This window comes from Diceros bicornis, chromosome 34 (genome assembly GCF_020826845.1).
Source record: "Diceros bicornis minor isolate mBicDic1 chromosome 34, mDicBic1.mat.cur, whole genome shotgun sequence".
Classification (NCBI taxonomy): domain Eukaryota; kingdom Metazoa; phylum Chordata; class Mammalia; order Perissodactyla; family Rhinocerotidae; genus Diceros; species Diceros bicornis.
The window spans coordinates 14,461,161-14,479,507 of record NC_080773.1 but is presented as its reverse complement, the minus strand read 5'-3'; the positions used below and the strand labels follow the sequence as shown (position 1 = coordinate 14,479,507).

At 41.2% G+C, this 18,347-nt stretch overlaps 1 pseudogene; it reads left to right on the top strand.

The window, feature by feature from the left end:
• Nucleotides 1-11,581: 11,581 nt before the first annotated feature.
• On the top strand, nt 11,582-15,587 carry LOC131397978 (cytochrome P450 2F1-like; annotated as a pseudogene).
• Nucleotides 15,588-18,347: the final 2,760 nt, after the last annotated feature.

Genomic DNA, 18,347 nt, shown 5'->3' with positions numbered 1-18,347 from the left:
TGGAAAAGGAGTATTTGGAAAGATGAGGTCATATTTGAGGGTCTGTGAAGTTCTCTTTAGGAGTGATTCCTGGTTTGTCAGGTATGCTATTAGCAGGCAGAGGGAACTATAGCAGGAAAGATTTGGGTAAACTCCAGTGTAGGGAACAGAGATGGGCCCTGGGATGCTGAGGTGGGAGCAGAGAAAAGATGAGTGGCCCTGCTGTCCTTCCCTCATTGACATTCTTCCTTAATAATAAGGACAGTTACCCTTTGCTGAGCACTAATTGTGAAGATTAAGTCTATGTATGCATGTTTTTATCAAATCATTGTAACAGTGGGCTGGTTCATTATCATCCTAATTTTGCAGTTTCGAAGATCTAGACTCCACAAAACCACTTACTTGAGGTCACACAGGTAGTAAGTGAGGGAGCTGGGATTTGAACTCTCTCCCTTTCTTCATCATTGACTAGTATAGTCCACCCTGGTGCCAAGTGGAGACCAAGTTTAGCAACAGGTGGGTGCTGAGACTGGCATCAACATTGGCCACAGGGATTACACTGGCAGGTTCTGCTATTGGCATCAGGTAGGCCCAGAGAGGGAGTGGTGTCATATTGGCATTGAGCTTACTCCTGGTAGATGCTAGGATTGAAAACAAGTTGGCACTGAGCTTGATACCAGGAGAGCATTAATAGAGCCACTTGTGGTATCAAGAGGGCTCTGATACTAAGCCCAGGTGGCCATGGAGGCTTCAGGAGGACATAAGGGTGGCACCATATAGGCTCTGAGGTTGGTCCCAGCAGGCTCTGATGTGAGCATCAGGTGGGTGCTGACATTGGTCCTATGTGGGCCTGAGAGGGGTCCCAGCTGGGCACTGGTAAGGCTTGACAATTGGTCTACACTGCTCAGGTGCCACCTCTCACCTTGGACAAGCGTAGGTGCGTGACGTTGGCACTCCCAGGACTGACATCTTGCTCAAAGCATTCTAGGCTGCTGACATCTGAGTCCTGTGGGGAGGCAAAAAAGGGCAGAGAACAAAACAGAGAGAGGAAAGTTGTTTGTTGGTTTTGGAGGGGGAAGCGGAGGGAGGAGGATTAGCACAGGCTTGACATGTATTGATCCCCTCAATCCCATCACCAACCTACATCTGTGTTGGCCAAAAACCTGGGTTCCTCCTCTTCCCCCTAGTTCAATGACAAGGAGGGAGCTAGAAATTTGGGGAGTTTGTTTCTCTATGATGTTGGCATCAAAAAGGGCCCTGAATGTTCATACAGGCTGCCATGAGCTTGGTGGGGAGGCAGTGAGGGAGTACGAGAGGCAGAAGTGCTTGGGGAGAGAGATTACCAATCTCACCTACTCAACACCATTGTGATCATCAGCTTCAGTACAATCCACTAACCCCATACTTGATCTAACCTAATTCCCTTGCTTCAAACCCTTGTCAACCATGTCACCAAACCAAACTACACCTTATCAACTCCATTGTAAACTCCAACCACATCCACCTCAAACGCTAGGTCTAACCCTCACTGACAATTCAATAGCTTGTCCTATCTGGACTCAAGAAAACGACTGTTATTGTGTTTTTCAAACTTTTTAAGCACATATTCTTTATTCAAAATATTAGGTTGAAGCTCAATATGAGGCTAAAAAAGACAGACGCCTGGTGAAAGTGAGTAACTTGCAGACCTGCACCCTGGGATCACTTTCTCCATTCTGCAGAGTCTCCTGGGGAACCCATGCCCTTATCATAGCATGGGTTCCAGATGTCTGACTTGCAGCAGAGATGTCTGGGGGTAAAATTCTTTCTATTAATATTAAGGTCACTTCACTACTTTTTTGCCCCCTCTAGCTTGAGCTTATGACTACAGCTATCCATGTATATTGGAAGAGGGAGAGAGAGAACGGATATAAGGTCACCTTATTAAATTTGGACAGTAAAATATCTGAGGACATACATAGTATGTTGTTAAAAGTAGACACCATATAAGTATTCCATACATAGTAGGAAGAAAGCAGCCTAGGCTCTGCCATTTACTAGCTGTGTACTCTTGGCAGGTAGCCTCCCTGATCTAACCCCCAGTTTGCTCATCTGAGAAGACTGATAGAAGATTCAATGAGATAATGTACTTTGTTTGTTTTGAGGTCACCATTTCAGAGATAATTGGACCTTGCCCTCTCAGAGCTCTTAATCTAATTGGGTGAACAGCCCTGTCACTAGGCAGTGATATGCTGAGCTAATCAAGGTTGTGAAAGTAAAACCCTGGAAGCTTTGGGAGCTCAGAGAGGAAGACTGATCTGATTTGGAGGTCACAGAAGGCTTCCTAGTGTAGGGGACTTATATATTCTATGGTTCTCCAAACAGGTATCAGGAAAGGGAGACTCACAGAGCAGTAATCTCCAGGAATAAATGTCAATTGAGCTAGCTCACCCTCTCTTCTCTCAGGCGTTACTTTCTCCAATGGCAGCAAGTGGAAGGTCCTGTGAAAGTTTGGTGAACAGATCCTGCATAACATCAGGATGGGGAAACAGAGCCTTGAGAAGCAGATGCTGGAAGAAGTCATCTTCCTGATGGTAGAGCTAAGGAAAACTGAAGGTCAGCCCTGGTCCTGGCTCTTTGATATTCTATTTTTTATGCCAGAGTTACTTTGTATGGAAGTACAGGCTGTGCACTGCAGCACTCCTGGAAGATTTATTCACTTGAACTCTAATGTAAATAGCTTACCCTGGAGTGTTGCAAGTATCCCAGACTGTGCTTCTGTGTGCCCTTGATGAATAGTGTCAAGATATGTCATTTGGCAGCAACTGTCATTTGGTCCTGTTATCTAGATATGGTATATGTCAATATGGTATTTGGAGTCCAACATATGTAATTGTGAGGGAGACTATGATGATGATGGTGAGATGATGATGGTACTTCTGAACATTCACCATGTGTCCAGTCCTGTGCTAACCACATCAGTTCAAATAAGTCTCACAAATATCAATTTTTCAGACAAGGAAACTGAAACACAAAGAGATCAAATAACCATCTTGAAGTCATAATGCCACTTGGTGCAGGAATCAAGATCCAAATGTAAGTTGAACTGGCACTAGAGTTCACACTTAACCAATGCAGTACACATCTAAGATATTATCTCCACAATAATACCTGTTAATACTTGAGTGATTGTTGCATATCAGACACCATGGCAAACAATTCACACATATTATATCATTTCATTCTCACAATAGCCACATAGGGCAGGAACCATTACAGAGGAGGGCATTGATCTGCACAGAGCTTAAGTCACAGAGTCCTAAAGTCACACAGCCAGGAAGTGGTGGAGCTAGGATTTAAAGCCAAGTCAAAATCTGTGCTCATCCATACCTTGCTGGGTGCTGATTCAAGGAAAGGAGTTAAATAGTAATTTAAATATTATTACTGAATTTCTGCTTTGGGTCAAGATAGAGTAACAGAGACTGGATTTTAGCTCCATGTAAAATAACTAAAAAAATGAACCAAATATATGAAATATTGGGGACCCAAGGATAGCCCAAGAGTTGGTCTGAGTTGAGAAAACAGAGCTGGGAGTTTAGGGAGGCCAAGTTCTCAAGACTCTCAGAGAAGTCAACCAGTAAGGGGAGAGCTGCAGAGATTGAGACCTCTAAACATCTGCCGGGGGTCTGCTTTGTGTCCATCTGAGAATGCTCAGCACATGTGTTTGAGAACTACCTGAGGGCAGTGAAAGACTCATCCACAAGAAGCAGAAAGAACAATCCACATAGCTTATTCAGGCTGGAGAGAGTTCCTGTTTCCTCCCTCAAGGTGGAAAATATTATAGTATGGGACATTAAGTAGAGCACTTGGAAGGGTACTGCTTCAGTAGTTGTCTAAAATTATCTCTAGATTACAACATACTCTAATTTCTTCTAACAAAGCCTCAGGCAAGCCTCAAAACGAAAAATTGTTTCTGAGTAATTTAACCGTATCTCACATGAGGGCTTAAAGACTACTTATAGAATTAAAAATATGTCCAGTAGAGAAGCATGGCAGAGTGAGCTTTCCCGTAAACTCTTCCCCCAATAAGACACAACAAAGGGTCAGGCACAGACCAACAACAGACTCCTAAACAGCAAAAAGGAATATAGGAAAGATCCACACTGCTGCACGTCTGAGAGTGGACGTGCTGGGGCCCCTGGAGGAAGTGGGGAGAAGTAAGGAGAAATCCTCTCCCTCCCCATCAGATCAGCAATCGGGGTCTGTGCAGCTCCCAGAGAGGGGGGAGGGGCAGCCCTCTGCAGTGAAACCATAGCTCTTCAGGCTCTCTCAGCCAGTGGGAAACTCCCACAGAGAGGATTCAGAACTGCTGCAGGGGTGCCATCAACATCTGTGCACCCCAGGAGAGTGGATAATGAGGGGTGAGCAAGAAGCCCCCCACACCAGGGACTCAGAGGGCAAAGGAGAGAGCCCCCCACCACATGCCCAACACTGCAGCTCAGCCAAGCAAACTGAGCAGCCAGGCCAATCACAGAGAGAAGCAAGGGCAGAGCACAGGGGGCTCAGATTAGACAGCCCTTAACACCCACACGGTGGTGGCAGGTAGAAACTGCAACCAGATATTTCCAGGATGAGGAAAAACAAAGCGAATACAAGAACCACGATGCAAAGGTACATGAAATCACCAGACCAGAAGGAAAATGACAAGCACCCAGAAACCAACCCTGAAGGCACAGAAATCCATAACCTAAACGACAGAGATTTCAAAATAGCTATGATAAAATAACTCAATGAAATACAAGATAAGACAGACAAACAATTCAATGAGATAAGGAGTTTCTTCACAAAAGAGATTGAAATCATAAAGAAAAACCAATCAATACTGATGGAGATGAAGAACACAATGGAAGAGATAAAAGAGAATCTGGAATCTTTAAAGAACAGAGCTGACAATATGGAGGAAAGAATTAGCATTATAGAGGGTAGGAATACAGATATGCTCCAGATGGAGGGGGAGAGAGAACTAAGACTGAAAAGAAATGAAGAAAGTCTCCAAGAAATATCCAACTCTATTAGGAAATGTAACATAAGAATTATAGGTATTCCGGAGGGAGAAGAGAGGGAAAGAGGAACAGAGAGCCTATTCAAGGAAATAATAGCTGAGAACTTCCCAAATCTTGGGAAGGACCAGGAAATACCAGTAAGTGAAGCCAAAATGTCGCCTAAATACATCAACAGGCAAAAGCCCACTCCACGGCATATAGTGGTAAGGCTGGCTAAAGTCAATGACAAAGAAACAATATTGAGGGCAGCTAGAGAAAAACAAAATATAACGTACAAAGGAACTCCCATCAGGCTCTCAGTGGATTTCTCAACAGAAACTTTACAGGCTAGGAGAGACTGGAATGACATAGTCAAAATACTGAAAGAAAAAAACTTTCAGCCAAGAATACTCTATCCAGCAAAAATATCCTTCAAATATGATGGAGAAATAGTAACTTTCCCAGAGAAGCAAAAGCTAAGGGTGTTCATAGCGACAAGACCCCCGCTACAAGAAACACCCAAGAAGGCCCTCAGGCCTTAAAAAAAGAAGAGAAAAAGAATACAAAGCTTGGAGCAAGGATAAAAATAGGTAGATAAAATCAGAAAAATAGTAGATCTTTACCGGAATAGGTTAGCAACCACTTAAATACCAAAATCAAAGATCAAAGGAAGGAAATCACCAAAAATAAATATAACCTCATCACTGTAAACATGCATCCACAACACAATATAGAATAAGTTGTAACAAGAATGACTTAGAAGAGGAAGAGGAAAGAGATTGAATTGTCTTAGTATAAGGAAATAAGACGCCATCAGAAAATGGACTACCTCATACACAAGATTTTGTATACAAACCTCAAGGTAACCACTAAACAAATAATCAAAACAAAATCACATATGATATACAAAGAGAAAACTAGAAGAGTCATACGACAGAACAACCAAACTGAATTGGCAGTCCGAAACACATGGGACAAGAAACAAATGAAATACAAAAGAACCAGAAAATAAGTGACAAAACAGCAACATTAAGCCCTCATATACCAACAATTACCCTAAATGTAAATGGATTGAACTCTCCAATCAAAAGATACAGAGTGGCAGGATGGATTAAAAAGCAAGAACCAACAATATGCTGCCTCCAGGAAACACATCTCAGCTCTAAAGACAAGCACAGGCTCAGAATGAAAGGATGGAAGACAATACTCCAAGCTAATGGCAAACAAAAGAAAGCAGGTGTTGCCGTACTCATATCAGACAAAGTAGACTTCAAGATAAAACAAGTTAAAGAGACAAAGAAGGGCAATATACAATGATAAAAGGGACACTCCACCAAGAAGATATATCAATTATAATATATATATATATATATACATATGCACCCAACACAGGAGCACCAAAGTACATAAAGCAACTATTAACAAACTAAAAGGAGATATTAACAACAACACAATAATAGTAGGGGATCTTAATACCCCACTTACACCAATGGATAGATCATCCAGACAAAAAGTCAGTAAAGAAATAATGGACTTGAATGAAAAACTGGACGAGATGGACCCAGTAGACAGATACAGAGCACTCCATCCAAAAACAGCTGACTACACATTCTTCTCAAGTGCGCATGGAACATTCTCAAGGATAGATCATATGTTGGGAAACAAAGCAAGACTCAATAAAGTTAAGAAGATTGAAATCATAACAAGCATCTTTTCAGACCATAATGCTATGAAACTGGAAGTCAAATACAAGAAAAAAACTAGGAAAGAGACAAAGATGTGGAGATTAAACAACATGCTACTGAACAACCAATGGATCATTGATGCAATTAAAGGAGAAATCAAAAACTATCTGGAAACAAACGAAAATGAAAATATGCCATACCAAATCACATGGGTTGCAGCAAAAGTGGTCCTGAGAGGGAAACTCATAGCATTACAAGCCCGCCTTAACAAACAAGAAAAAGCCCAAATAAGCAACCTTAAATTACACCTAACAGAACTAGAAAAAGAAGAACAAACAAAGACCAAAGCCAGCAGAAGGGAGAAATAATAAAATCAAAGCAGAAATAAATGAAATTGAGACCAAAAAAACAGTAGAAAGGATTAATGAAACAAAGAATTGGTTCTTTGAGAAGATAAACAAAATTGACAAACCCTTAGCCAGACTTACTAAGAAAAAAAGAGAAAAGGCTCAAATAAATAAAATTAGAAATGAAAGAGGAGAAATTACAATGGATACCACGGAAATACAAAGGATTATAAGAGAATACTATGAGAAATTATATGCCAACAAATTGGACAATCTAGAAGAAATGGATAAATTCTTAGACTCATACAACCTCCAAAAACTGAACCAAGAAGAAATGGAGAATCTGAATAGACAAATCACAAGTAAAGAGATTGAAATAGTAATCAAAAACCTCCCAAAAAATAAAAGTCCAGGACCAGGTGGCTTCTCCGGTGAATTTTACCAAACATTCAAAGATTTAATACCCATCTTTCTCAAACTATTCAAAATGTAGAGGAAGATGGAACACTTCCTAACTCATTCTATGAGGCCAACATCACCCTGATACCAAAGCCAGACAAAGACAATACAAAAAAGGAAAATTACAGGCCAATATCACTGATGAACATAGACGCAAAAATCCTCAACAAAATATTGGCAAACAAAATACAGCAATACATTAAAAAGATCATACACTATGATCAAGTGGCATTTATACCAGGGACACAGGGATGGTGCAACATCCACAAATCAATCAATGTGATACACCACATCAACATAACAAAGAATAAAAACCACCTGATCATATCAATAGATGCAGAGAAGTCATTTGACAAGATAAAACATCCAATTATATAAAAACTCTTAACAAAATGGGTATAGAAGGAAAGTACCTCAACATAATAAAGGCTATCTATGACAAACCCACAGCCAACATCATACTCAATGGGGAAATGCTGAAAGCCATTCCTCTGAGAACAGGAATGAGACAAGGCTGCCCACTCTCACCACTCTTATTCAACATAGTACTGGAGGTTTTGGCCACAACAATTAGGCAAGAAAAAGGAATAAAAGGAATCCAAATAGGCAATGAAGAAGTGAAACTCTCACTGTTTGCAGATGACATGATTTTATATATAGAAAACCCTCAGGAATCCATTGGAAAATTATTAGAAATAATCAACAACTACAGCAAAGTCGCAGGGTACAAAATGAATCTACAAAAATCAGTTGCATTTCTGTATGCTAATAATGAACTAACAGAAAGAGAGATGAAAAAAATAATACCATTTACAATTGCAACAAAAAGAATAAAATATCTAGGAATAAATCTTACCAAGGAGGTGAAAGACATATACAATGAAAACTACAAGACATTATTGAAAGAAATCCATGATGACATAAACAAATGGAAAGACATCCCATGCACATGGATCGGAAGAATAAACATAGTTAAAATGTCTATATTACCTAAAGCAATCTACAGATTCAATGCAATCCCAATCAGAATCCCAATGACATTCTTCACGGAAATAGAAAAAAGAATACTAAAATTCATATGGGGCAACAAAAGACCCCGAATAGCTAAAGAAATCCTAAGAAAAAAGAACAAAGCAGGAGGCATCACAATCCCTGACTTCAAAACATACAACAAAGCAACAGTAATCAAAACAGCATGGTACTGTTACAAAAACAGACACACAGATCAATGGAACAGAATTGAAAGCCCAGAAATAAAACCACACATATACGGACAGATAATTTCCGACAAAGGCGCTAAGAATGTACAATGGAGAAAGGAAAGTCTTCAATAAATGGTGTTGGGAAAACTGGACAGCCACATGCAAAAGAATGAAAGTGGACCATGTGCTATCACCATTCACAGAAATTAACTCAAAATGGATCAAAGACCTGAAGGTGAGACCTGAAACTATAAAACTCATAGAAGAAAATATAGGCAACACACTGTGTGACATTGGTCATAAAGGAATCTTGTCAGATACCATGCCTACTCAGACTAGGGAAACTAAAGAAAAAATAAACAAATGGGACTTTATCAGATTAAAGAGCTTCTACACGACAAATGAAACCAGAATCAAACTGAACAGACAACCCACCAGCTGGGAGAAAATATTTGCAAAACATATATCTGACAAGGGGTTAATCTCTATAATATATAAAGAACACACACAACTGAACAACAAAAAAACAAACAACCCAGTCAAAAAAATGAGCAGAGGAAATGAACAGACACTTCTCCAAAGAAGATATACAGATGGCCAATAGGCACATGAAAAGATGTTCAACATCACTAATCATCAGGGAAATGCAAATCAAAACACTAAGATATCACCTCACGCCCGTTAGAATGGCTATAATCACCAAGACAAAAAACAACAAATGTTGGAGAGGATGTGGAGAAACAGGAACCCTCATACACAGCTGGTGGGAATGCAAACTGGTGCAGCCTCTATGGAAAATGGTATGGAGATTCCTCAAAGAATTAAAAATAGAAATACCCTATCCCACTACTGGGAATCTCTCCAACGAACCTGAAATCAACAATCCAAAGAGGCTTATGCACCCCTATGTTCATTGCAGCATTATTCGCTATAGCGAAGAAGTGGAAACAAGCCAAGTGTCCCACGACTGATGATTGGATTAGGAAAATGTGGTATATATATACAATGGAATACTACTCAGCCATAAAAAAAAAGACAAAATCATCCCATTTGCAAAAACATGGACAGACCTGGAGGGTATTATGTTAAGTGAAATAAGCCAGAAAGAGAAAGACAAACACCATATGATCTCACTCATATGTGGAATATAAGCCAACACATGGACAGAGAAAACTGCATTGTGGTTACCAGGAGCAATGGGAGTAGGGGGTGGGCACAAGTGGTGAAGGGAGACACGTATATGGTGATGGACAAACAAAAATATACAACCAAAAATTTCACAATCTTATAAACTATTAAAACATCAATTTAAAAAAATGTGGCATATATATATATATATATCCAGTACCCAATGATGTCTGGCATTGAATCAAAAATTACCAAACATTTAAGCAGACAGGAAAATATGACTGAATTAGTTATCATTGTGTAGCACATTACACAAAACTAACCATCTTAAAATAAAGAATATATATAATCTCACAGTTCCTGAGAGTCAGGAATGCAGGAGCCTTTACTGGGTAGTTCTGGATCAGAGTATTCCATTAGGTTACAGTCAAGAGCTTGGCCAGAGCTTCAGTCATCTGAAAGCTTGACCAGGAGTGGAGGATCTGCTCCAAACTCAATCATATAGTTTATAGCAGTAGCCTTCGGTTCTACAGCATAAGAGCTTCTCCATAGGGCTGCTCACAAAGGAGTCAAGCATGGCCTGTGGTATTGTACTGTGTGGTTGCACTGAGACCTGTAGCTGGAGGTTGAGTTCTATAGGTTGTATACTTGTGAGTTGTTTATAGAGTTTCCAAGTGTTCTGTTGCTGAATAGTGTTTGTGTGTCACCTGTTCTGTCCTATTGCCTTGATTTGTTGTGTCATATTGCCAATTGTAATGTGTTCTGTACTGTCTGTTTTGTTACTGTATGTCACTTTGATGTTGCATAATACACTGCAATTTGTCATTTTTTTGTACTTTGTGTTCCGAAATACTCTAGTGCATACTGTTATTATGCAGCTGTGTATTTTGTATGGTGCCACCATGTCTTCTGAATGTTGTGGGCTTCTCTGGGATTACTCTTATTATTGAATTTTATTGTGTGTTACAACACACAGTTGTCATATTTGCTGTGTGTTTGGTTGCCATGTGTTGTTAGGTGTTTCCTGGGACCTTCTGGGTTACCATATATTTTTAAGTTTTGTTAGGCTATATGTCATGAAGCCATGTGCACGTTCTGTGCGCCAATCATATATCTGTAGATTAGCTGAATGTCGTTTGAACTAGTTTTCCGGCTGCACAAATTCTGTTGTATTGCACATTGGAGTTCCTGAGTGGTGGTGCAACCAGAACAGTGTCCCCATCCTCCTTATCCCCTACCTGTAGGCAAGCTCTTAACCCCATTTTAGTGCTGAGCCGTGATCTGCTCCCTGCTCTTCAGGATCCACTTTTATTTTGAGGATGAGCATATGATGACCATCACCTGGTTCCTCCAAGACAACTTCCAGATCATTGACAGCCATTGGGGCAAAGGTGGCCTTCTGATGAATGTTAATCCAGGGTTGGTTGGGTAGCTTTGAAAATTAGGGGACAATATGATTGAGTTGGAGGTAGGGCAATCAAAATTGGGGAACAGAGAGTTTGGGGTAGGGGGAGAGGGTACCAAGGATCAGAGGATATTAGGATCAGGAAACACCAAGTTCTATTATGGGGTGGGGAAGATTACCACACAGGGAAGAGGTTGGAGACACTTCACTGACCACTTCATGCACCTCACCTCTTACCTTCTGACCTATCCAACCTATTCCTTTCCCTGCCTCCGCTGGTTTCTACCTGACCCCACCCTTCCTTTTTGATTCCATTTGTTCCCACCTGCCCCTCCTGACCCTGCCCCACCCCTAGATGTACAACCTTTTCCCAAGGCTCCTAGACTGGCTGCCTGAGCCACACCAACATCTCTTCCATAACTTAGAGTGCCTGGAGGACCTCACACCCACAGCATTTGTGACCACCTGGCCTCCTTAGACCCGAGTTCTTTATGGGACTTCCTCGACTGCTTCCTCACCAATATGGCACAGGTACAAAATGCCTGGAAGTCCCTTCTCTGGTATGACCTGGAGCCTGTCTGCTGGCCCTGCCCCAAGAGAAGACTAGGAAGCACAACATAAGGTTGGGCAAGCTCAGAGAACAGAATAGGTTGTTCTGAGCTGCTCCTCCCCACCATACCTCAGGTGGAGCCCAAACACCTGGGTGCTTTGCCCTGGAAAAATTAGCCAACCTCCTCCTCCTCCTGGATCATCAATTAACACTCATTAAGAAGTCATTAATGAACCATCCAAGATTTTACTTTAAGGCCTTAAGGTGAGAGGTATCAGGCCCTCCCCGTTCACATCCTCCAATTCCCCCAAGGGAAGGTTTAGACTAGGCAGACACTGACAGCCAGGAACAGGTGTGCAAATCTGATGGGGTAATGTTGTAGATGCTAGAGGTACAGACTGTGGCCACATATACGCTACCCTTGGGTGCATGAAAACCCGCTATCCACTTCAACTTGGTGATCACCACCCACAATCTGCTCTTGGGTATCAGCCTGCTCCATGCCTTCCTCTCTCTACTAAAGTACTCAAAAGTGCAAGGTGTGACCCTCGAGCTTGCCCAGGAGCCCTGTCCATGGAGTCTGGTGCTCAAATCCTACCTTGCACACAGAGCCAGTTCCAAGCCTCCCACTCAGAGAGCCTTCTGAGCCCTACACACACACACACACACACACACACACACACACCTATAATTTCATTCCCCAACCTATTCAAAGGGTCATAATTTTGCTTTCAGTATCTCCCGCACACCCTGTCACTGCTCACCAGACTTGCAGGGACTCTGAATTCTGCCCACACCCACAAGGGGTATCTGACTGAATCCTTCTTGCCCAAAAGTTCTGCCCATGTACTCAGTTCTAGCCTCCAAAATTTACCCATATCTCCCATTTTCTATGACCTATCCACCCACGGTTCCTCAAAACAATCCTGGTCACTCAGCACCATGACCCAAACCAACCATTTTCCACTAATATCTTATGTGAACCCACCAACCAAATTAGTATTTCCTTCTCTCCCAGTCTTCCACAAATCCCAACAAGTTCCTATGGGCCTGCCTCCTGCTTGGCAAATGAGAATAGATTCACCCTGACTACCCCACACACCCTCAAACAGAGGACCAGCCTCAGCGACAGTGCCTTTGGCCTACAATGTCCTCTCCCACAGCCTACAAGCAGGAAGAAGAGATCAACCATGTGGTGGGGTGCACATGGCTGGTGTCACTAGAGGACCACGAGACCATGCCTTACACTGACACCATGATACATGAGGTACAGCACTTTGCAGATGTCATTCCCCTGAACTTTCCATGGTGCATTTCCGGGGACATGCATTCTATGACTTCCTGCTGCCCAAGGTGTGCCACTAACTCGTCTCCACTTGTGAACTTGGCAACTGACACTTGGGCCCTGGTACCCTAGTCAGGGGCACTCAGGACCTTGGCAACCACGACCCTTAGCCATGGCAACAGGCATCCAAGGTCCTGGCACCCAGAACCAGACCTCTTCCCCAGGATTCCCTCCTGTGCCCAGTGACCTGAGACCCATTGTGAAGTCACAAGGCCAGGTTCCCCTTCCCAGGATCCCTCTCCAGAACCTGGGGCTCAGGGTATGCCCAGTGGTCTCAGAGACCATTTCCCTTTCCCAGAACACCAAGTCAGGCACTCTAGATGCCCTTCCTCAGGAGAGGGAGCCCATGCCCATACCTCAGACCCCCATCCACACATCTCAGCCTGAGACCTGCACACAGCACTTGGAATCTCAGACTTTAACTTTCCCAATACTCTGTATTTCAAGTCCCTAAGGCCTGCAGCCCTGGATAATGTGAGTTCCGCTTCCAGGACCCATGCCCAGCTCCCTATAGCATTGACTTCCACCTCCCCCACAGGGCATGGTTGTTATTGCCCTCCTCAACACTGTCCACCAGGACCCCAGTCAGTTCATGATGCCCCAGGAGTTCAACTCTGAGCACTTTCTAGATGCCAGTCAGTCCTTCAAGAGCCCTGCCTTCATGCCCTTCTCTGCTGGTGAGTGGGGTGAGGGTGGGAGTCACAGTCTTCCAAGTAGATGTGGAAAAGATAAAAGTGTTAGGTGAACTTTGTGTGTGTGTGTGTGAGGAAGATCAGCCCTGAGCTAACATCTGTGCTAATCCTCCTCTTTTTTTTTTTTTTTTTGCTGAAGAAGACCAGCTCTGAGCTAACATCTATTGCCAATCCTCCTCCTTTTTTTTTCCCCAAAGCCCCCGTAGATAGTTGTATGTCATGGTTGCACATCCTTCTAGTTGCTGTATGTGGGACGCAGCCTCAGCATGGCTGGACAAGCGGTGCATCGGTGTGCACCCGGGATCCAAACCTGGGCCACCAGTAGCGGAGCACGCGCACTTAACTACTAAGCCACGGAGCCCGCCCATGGGTGAACTTTTTAACAATAATTATCTGCTATGGCATGTGTATTTAAAATAACTTCCAATACTTTTCTGGTACCTTGAAACTTTGAAGATTTTCTACCTGAAATTAAATGATAAAAACTCACTAGATATCTGGGTCATTTTCAAATAAGATAACATACTGAAACATTGTCACTAAACTTGTCTAACTTTATCTACCTTTGGCTTCTTATTACAGAGAAACTACAATATGCTTAGGTCTTATATTCTATTACAGATTATACTATGAAGTAACATGTTCTAGAAATTATGAAAACTGTTTAGAATAATACAAAAGACAGTTCATAATTGCTTGCTTTTTACTTTTCACTAAGGTCTGTAAGGGTTAAAAATTCTACTAAAAATTAATAAGGAAAACATCTTTGTATTCAAGAAATGTAAGATGTATGTTTTCAGTAAAGAAGGTATAAATAATGGAAACATTTTTGTTTGCTAAGAAAGATAAATTTGTCCTAAAGTACTAGAAGGGAAGAAAGAAGGCGTGGGACAAATTCTGAATGTAAAAAGAAAGTTATAGAAGGTTTGTGAAAGAGGAACCTTAAAAAGAGTTTTATGCGTGGTCAAGTTGGCTAAGATTGAAGTAAATCTAATTAAGTAAATGAGTTTTAATGTCAAAAATAATCTAGTGCAAAAATTAAAATTTTGTTCTCTCTCTCTCAAGAGGATATATTTCCTAGACTGTTAATCTGCTCTTGATAAAGAGGTTATAAAAGGTTTTTCTTTACCTTTGGAGTAAGTTTACCTAAAAGACAGAAGATCTATGTTTTGTTAAAAAAAAATGTCCTAGGTTCAACAAGACTGAGGGCTCTCTATTAAGGTGTTTTTTGACTGTTTTAACTCTCTGTTTGCCCTTGACTGGTTCTGTTGTCACTTTGATTGAATGGATAACAGCATTGTTTCACAGTGAGTGTTGTTTCCTGTTTGACCAAGTGTTCTAAAACCTTTTGATATTTTTGACAAGCTTCCCCCAAAATTCAAATCCTAAATGAAGTCTTCCTTTTGACCTGAAGGAAAAAATTTTCTTTGAGAATTTTCAGAGAACCCTTGAGACTACTCAAAGATATTCACTCACTCTCTTTCTATAAAGAAGATACTAACTAATTAGGCTAATTTGGTATGTTAAATTACATGGGAAGAATTGTCATATAAGTGATGATAAACCTTCTTTGGTGGTATTATCTGGGTAAACATTATTAATATAAATGTTTTACAATTTATGTAACATTCCTAAAATTCTGATCTATCCTGGTTGTCAGTCATAAGTCTAGTTATTATCTTGAAGTGTTGTATGTCACAGAAATAGTCAAGTTTCTATGTCAATTGCCCTTTTGAGTCTTTTGTCATTTGCAGATAGCGCTGTTTTACTCTGATGCTTTTGTAAATATGTTTCATGTCCAGAGAGATTCATGGAAAGGACTCTGACACTTACTTTAGAATACAGGTTTCTGATAAATTTTCAGATCATAAAACTGACCTTGGGAAGAAATTACAGAACTCAAACAGAGAAACTGATGATTTCATGAAACTGCTAACAGAAGATTAAGATCAAGAATCAATTACACAGGATGGAACGAACTGATGAGGATGATTATAATTTATATAACCTTTTGTTTGAGATATTGCTGATTTTTTGATGTTTTGTTTTTTCCATATTTAAGGAAACCTTTTTCTCTTTCTCCTAAGCTAACTATGACTTATAGCAATTTGATAAAATTATACCTTTGTAAGCAGAACTGGAATATTTATTTTTTTTCTCCCTACCTGATCCCTCTGGAATTTGGAAACTCTTAGTGAGTGAGTATTGTTTTCATGACAATACAATTATTTGCAGAAGTTCAATAAAAATCTGTTCTCCTTGTAACAGGACACAATTGGACACATAGGTTATGTTACAAAAACTTTGACTGGAATGTAATATTTGAGAGAAACATGCAGATTCAGATATGACAAGACAGCTTTTGAGGAACAAAGGCTGACTTTATGAAATAAAGCCACTTGGAAATACCAACCTTGTGCCTTGTTTACAGGGTTCCCGGAAACCTTACCAGTTGAGTAAAGAAAGTAACTTCTCTGGCAGTTGCCTGGAACCTCAGAATATTTGAGGGCTCTCAAGAAAAGAGAGGAATTCACTCACACCTGCAGGTATCACAGGCAGAAGCCTTGGCTTGGTTTTCCTGGCCTCAAGAGGTCAATAAAGTTCAATCTGAGATTTCTTATAAAAAGTTCCAGCAAGGCAGATTTGAAAGAGCCTATATAATCCATTGCTAGTCTTACTGTAATATTGGGCCAATTTTATTGAAATTGGACTTATTTTGACAACCATTGAGTCTTAATTGGCTATCTTTGGTAAAAATGTGGGTGATTTTAGAGAGAGAAAATATTTTTCAACAGAAACTATAGTACACATTCGTGGATATTATGTTCTAGTCCTGATAACTATCCTTGAGGGGTTTTTTCCTATCTGTAAACTGGACTGGATCCTGAATTCTCCTAGTCTCCTGAAATATCTGGGTACAAATATCCAAACTAATCTTTTCAATTTTTTTCCATAATTTCTTCATTCGGAATCGTTGAGAACTGAAACTGCCCTTTTTCCTGAAGCCCTGCAAACTGAAGCTGGACAACTTGATATAAACTTAAGAGAGATTCATGTCTGTTGCTGTGTAAGCCACTCAGAAAGATACCTGAACACCTGATGACATCATCAGAGACATTTCAAACTGCGAAAGATGCTTTAACTCTGACATCTAGAGATCTTTTTGAGTGACTGCCCCTGGGTTCATAAACTGGTTTATAATTTGTCCCCACCATTAACCTTGCTTTTCTTTTGTTTCTGTAGAAATGCTTCTTATTAAATACCTGGTTTCTTGCTTGCACAATATAGGCCTAACTTTGGGAGCCCACATGCATCACGGTCTTACTAAGAGACTCATTTAATGATATGGAACAACCTATGCCCCTTATCAGCAGGAAGAAGCTAGAGCAGTCATCACCCTATGTTCCCCAAGAATGAGGAAAGAACAACAAAAAGAGGAGATTTGTAACTGTAGGCCCTCTAGGACCAGTTCAACTGACACTGTCTCTTATCAACAGACTGATTAAGAACTGTCTTCCAGAAAAACTGCAAAGTCATATAGCCAGAGTATGCATAAAAGAAGAAATTGTGACCTGAAATGACCTCAGCACTAAAGATCCTCCTCCCCACAGAACCCAAGGACCATGACATGACCAGAACTTGAAAGTCAGATTCTTATCAGAAGCGAGAGGTCCCTCATTCAGGAAGATCTGGTGTTAAAATTCCTTCACCACCTCATAAAATATGTTTACAACCCCATCATAAATATTTAGAACCATTTCATAAATGTTTAAAACCTTACCATAAATGCTTGAAGCCCACCAATCAAAACTTGTCCCACCAGCATTTCCTCATGCCAGCCTATTCTCCCTAACATCTTAAATTTCACCCCAAATCCTGCACTGGGGAGACAGATCTGATGGCACATGCCCCCATCTCTCTGCAGATTGATCTCACAGAATAAAAACTGACTTGTATCCCCAAAGGCTGATGCCATAATTAATTGGCTTGTTTATGTGCATCAGGCAGTGAACCCCAATTTTGTGCAGTAACATAAGGCCTTGAGAAAGTCACTTAATCTCTCATCTCATCTACCATGTCAACTCACAACCTATCCCTACTCCAGGGAGTCAGACATGCCTGGGCAAGTCCCTGGCAGACATGGCTGTTCCTCTACCTCATGACCATCCTGCAGAGCTTCTCACTGTATCTGCTGTGTGAACTCAAAGACATTGACCTGACCCCAATTGGATCTGGCCCCAACAAGCTGCCATGGCCCTTCCAGATGCACCTGCATATGCGCTGAGACCCCACCCACATTGGCTGCCAGTGTTTCTCATCTTCACACTCTTTCTGTTGCTACATTATTTTTGCCATCAAACCTCTCACCTCACCCCACATCAGTCTAACATTTGTTCTAAATCTCACCCTCCCATGGTTTCTGCCAACCCACAGTCAGCAAAACACACAAGAGAGGGCCAGTCTATGCCTCTGTTTTAGTCACTTACAGGCCCTGAAACTTGTCCATGTCTCACCTTCCTCTGGATTTTTTGTT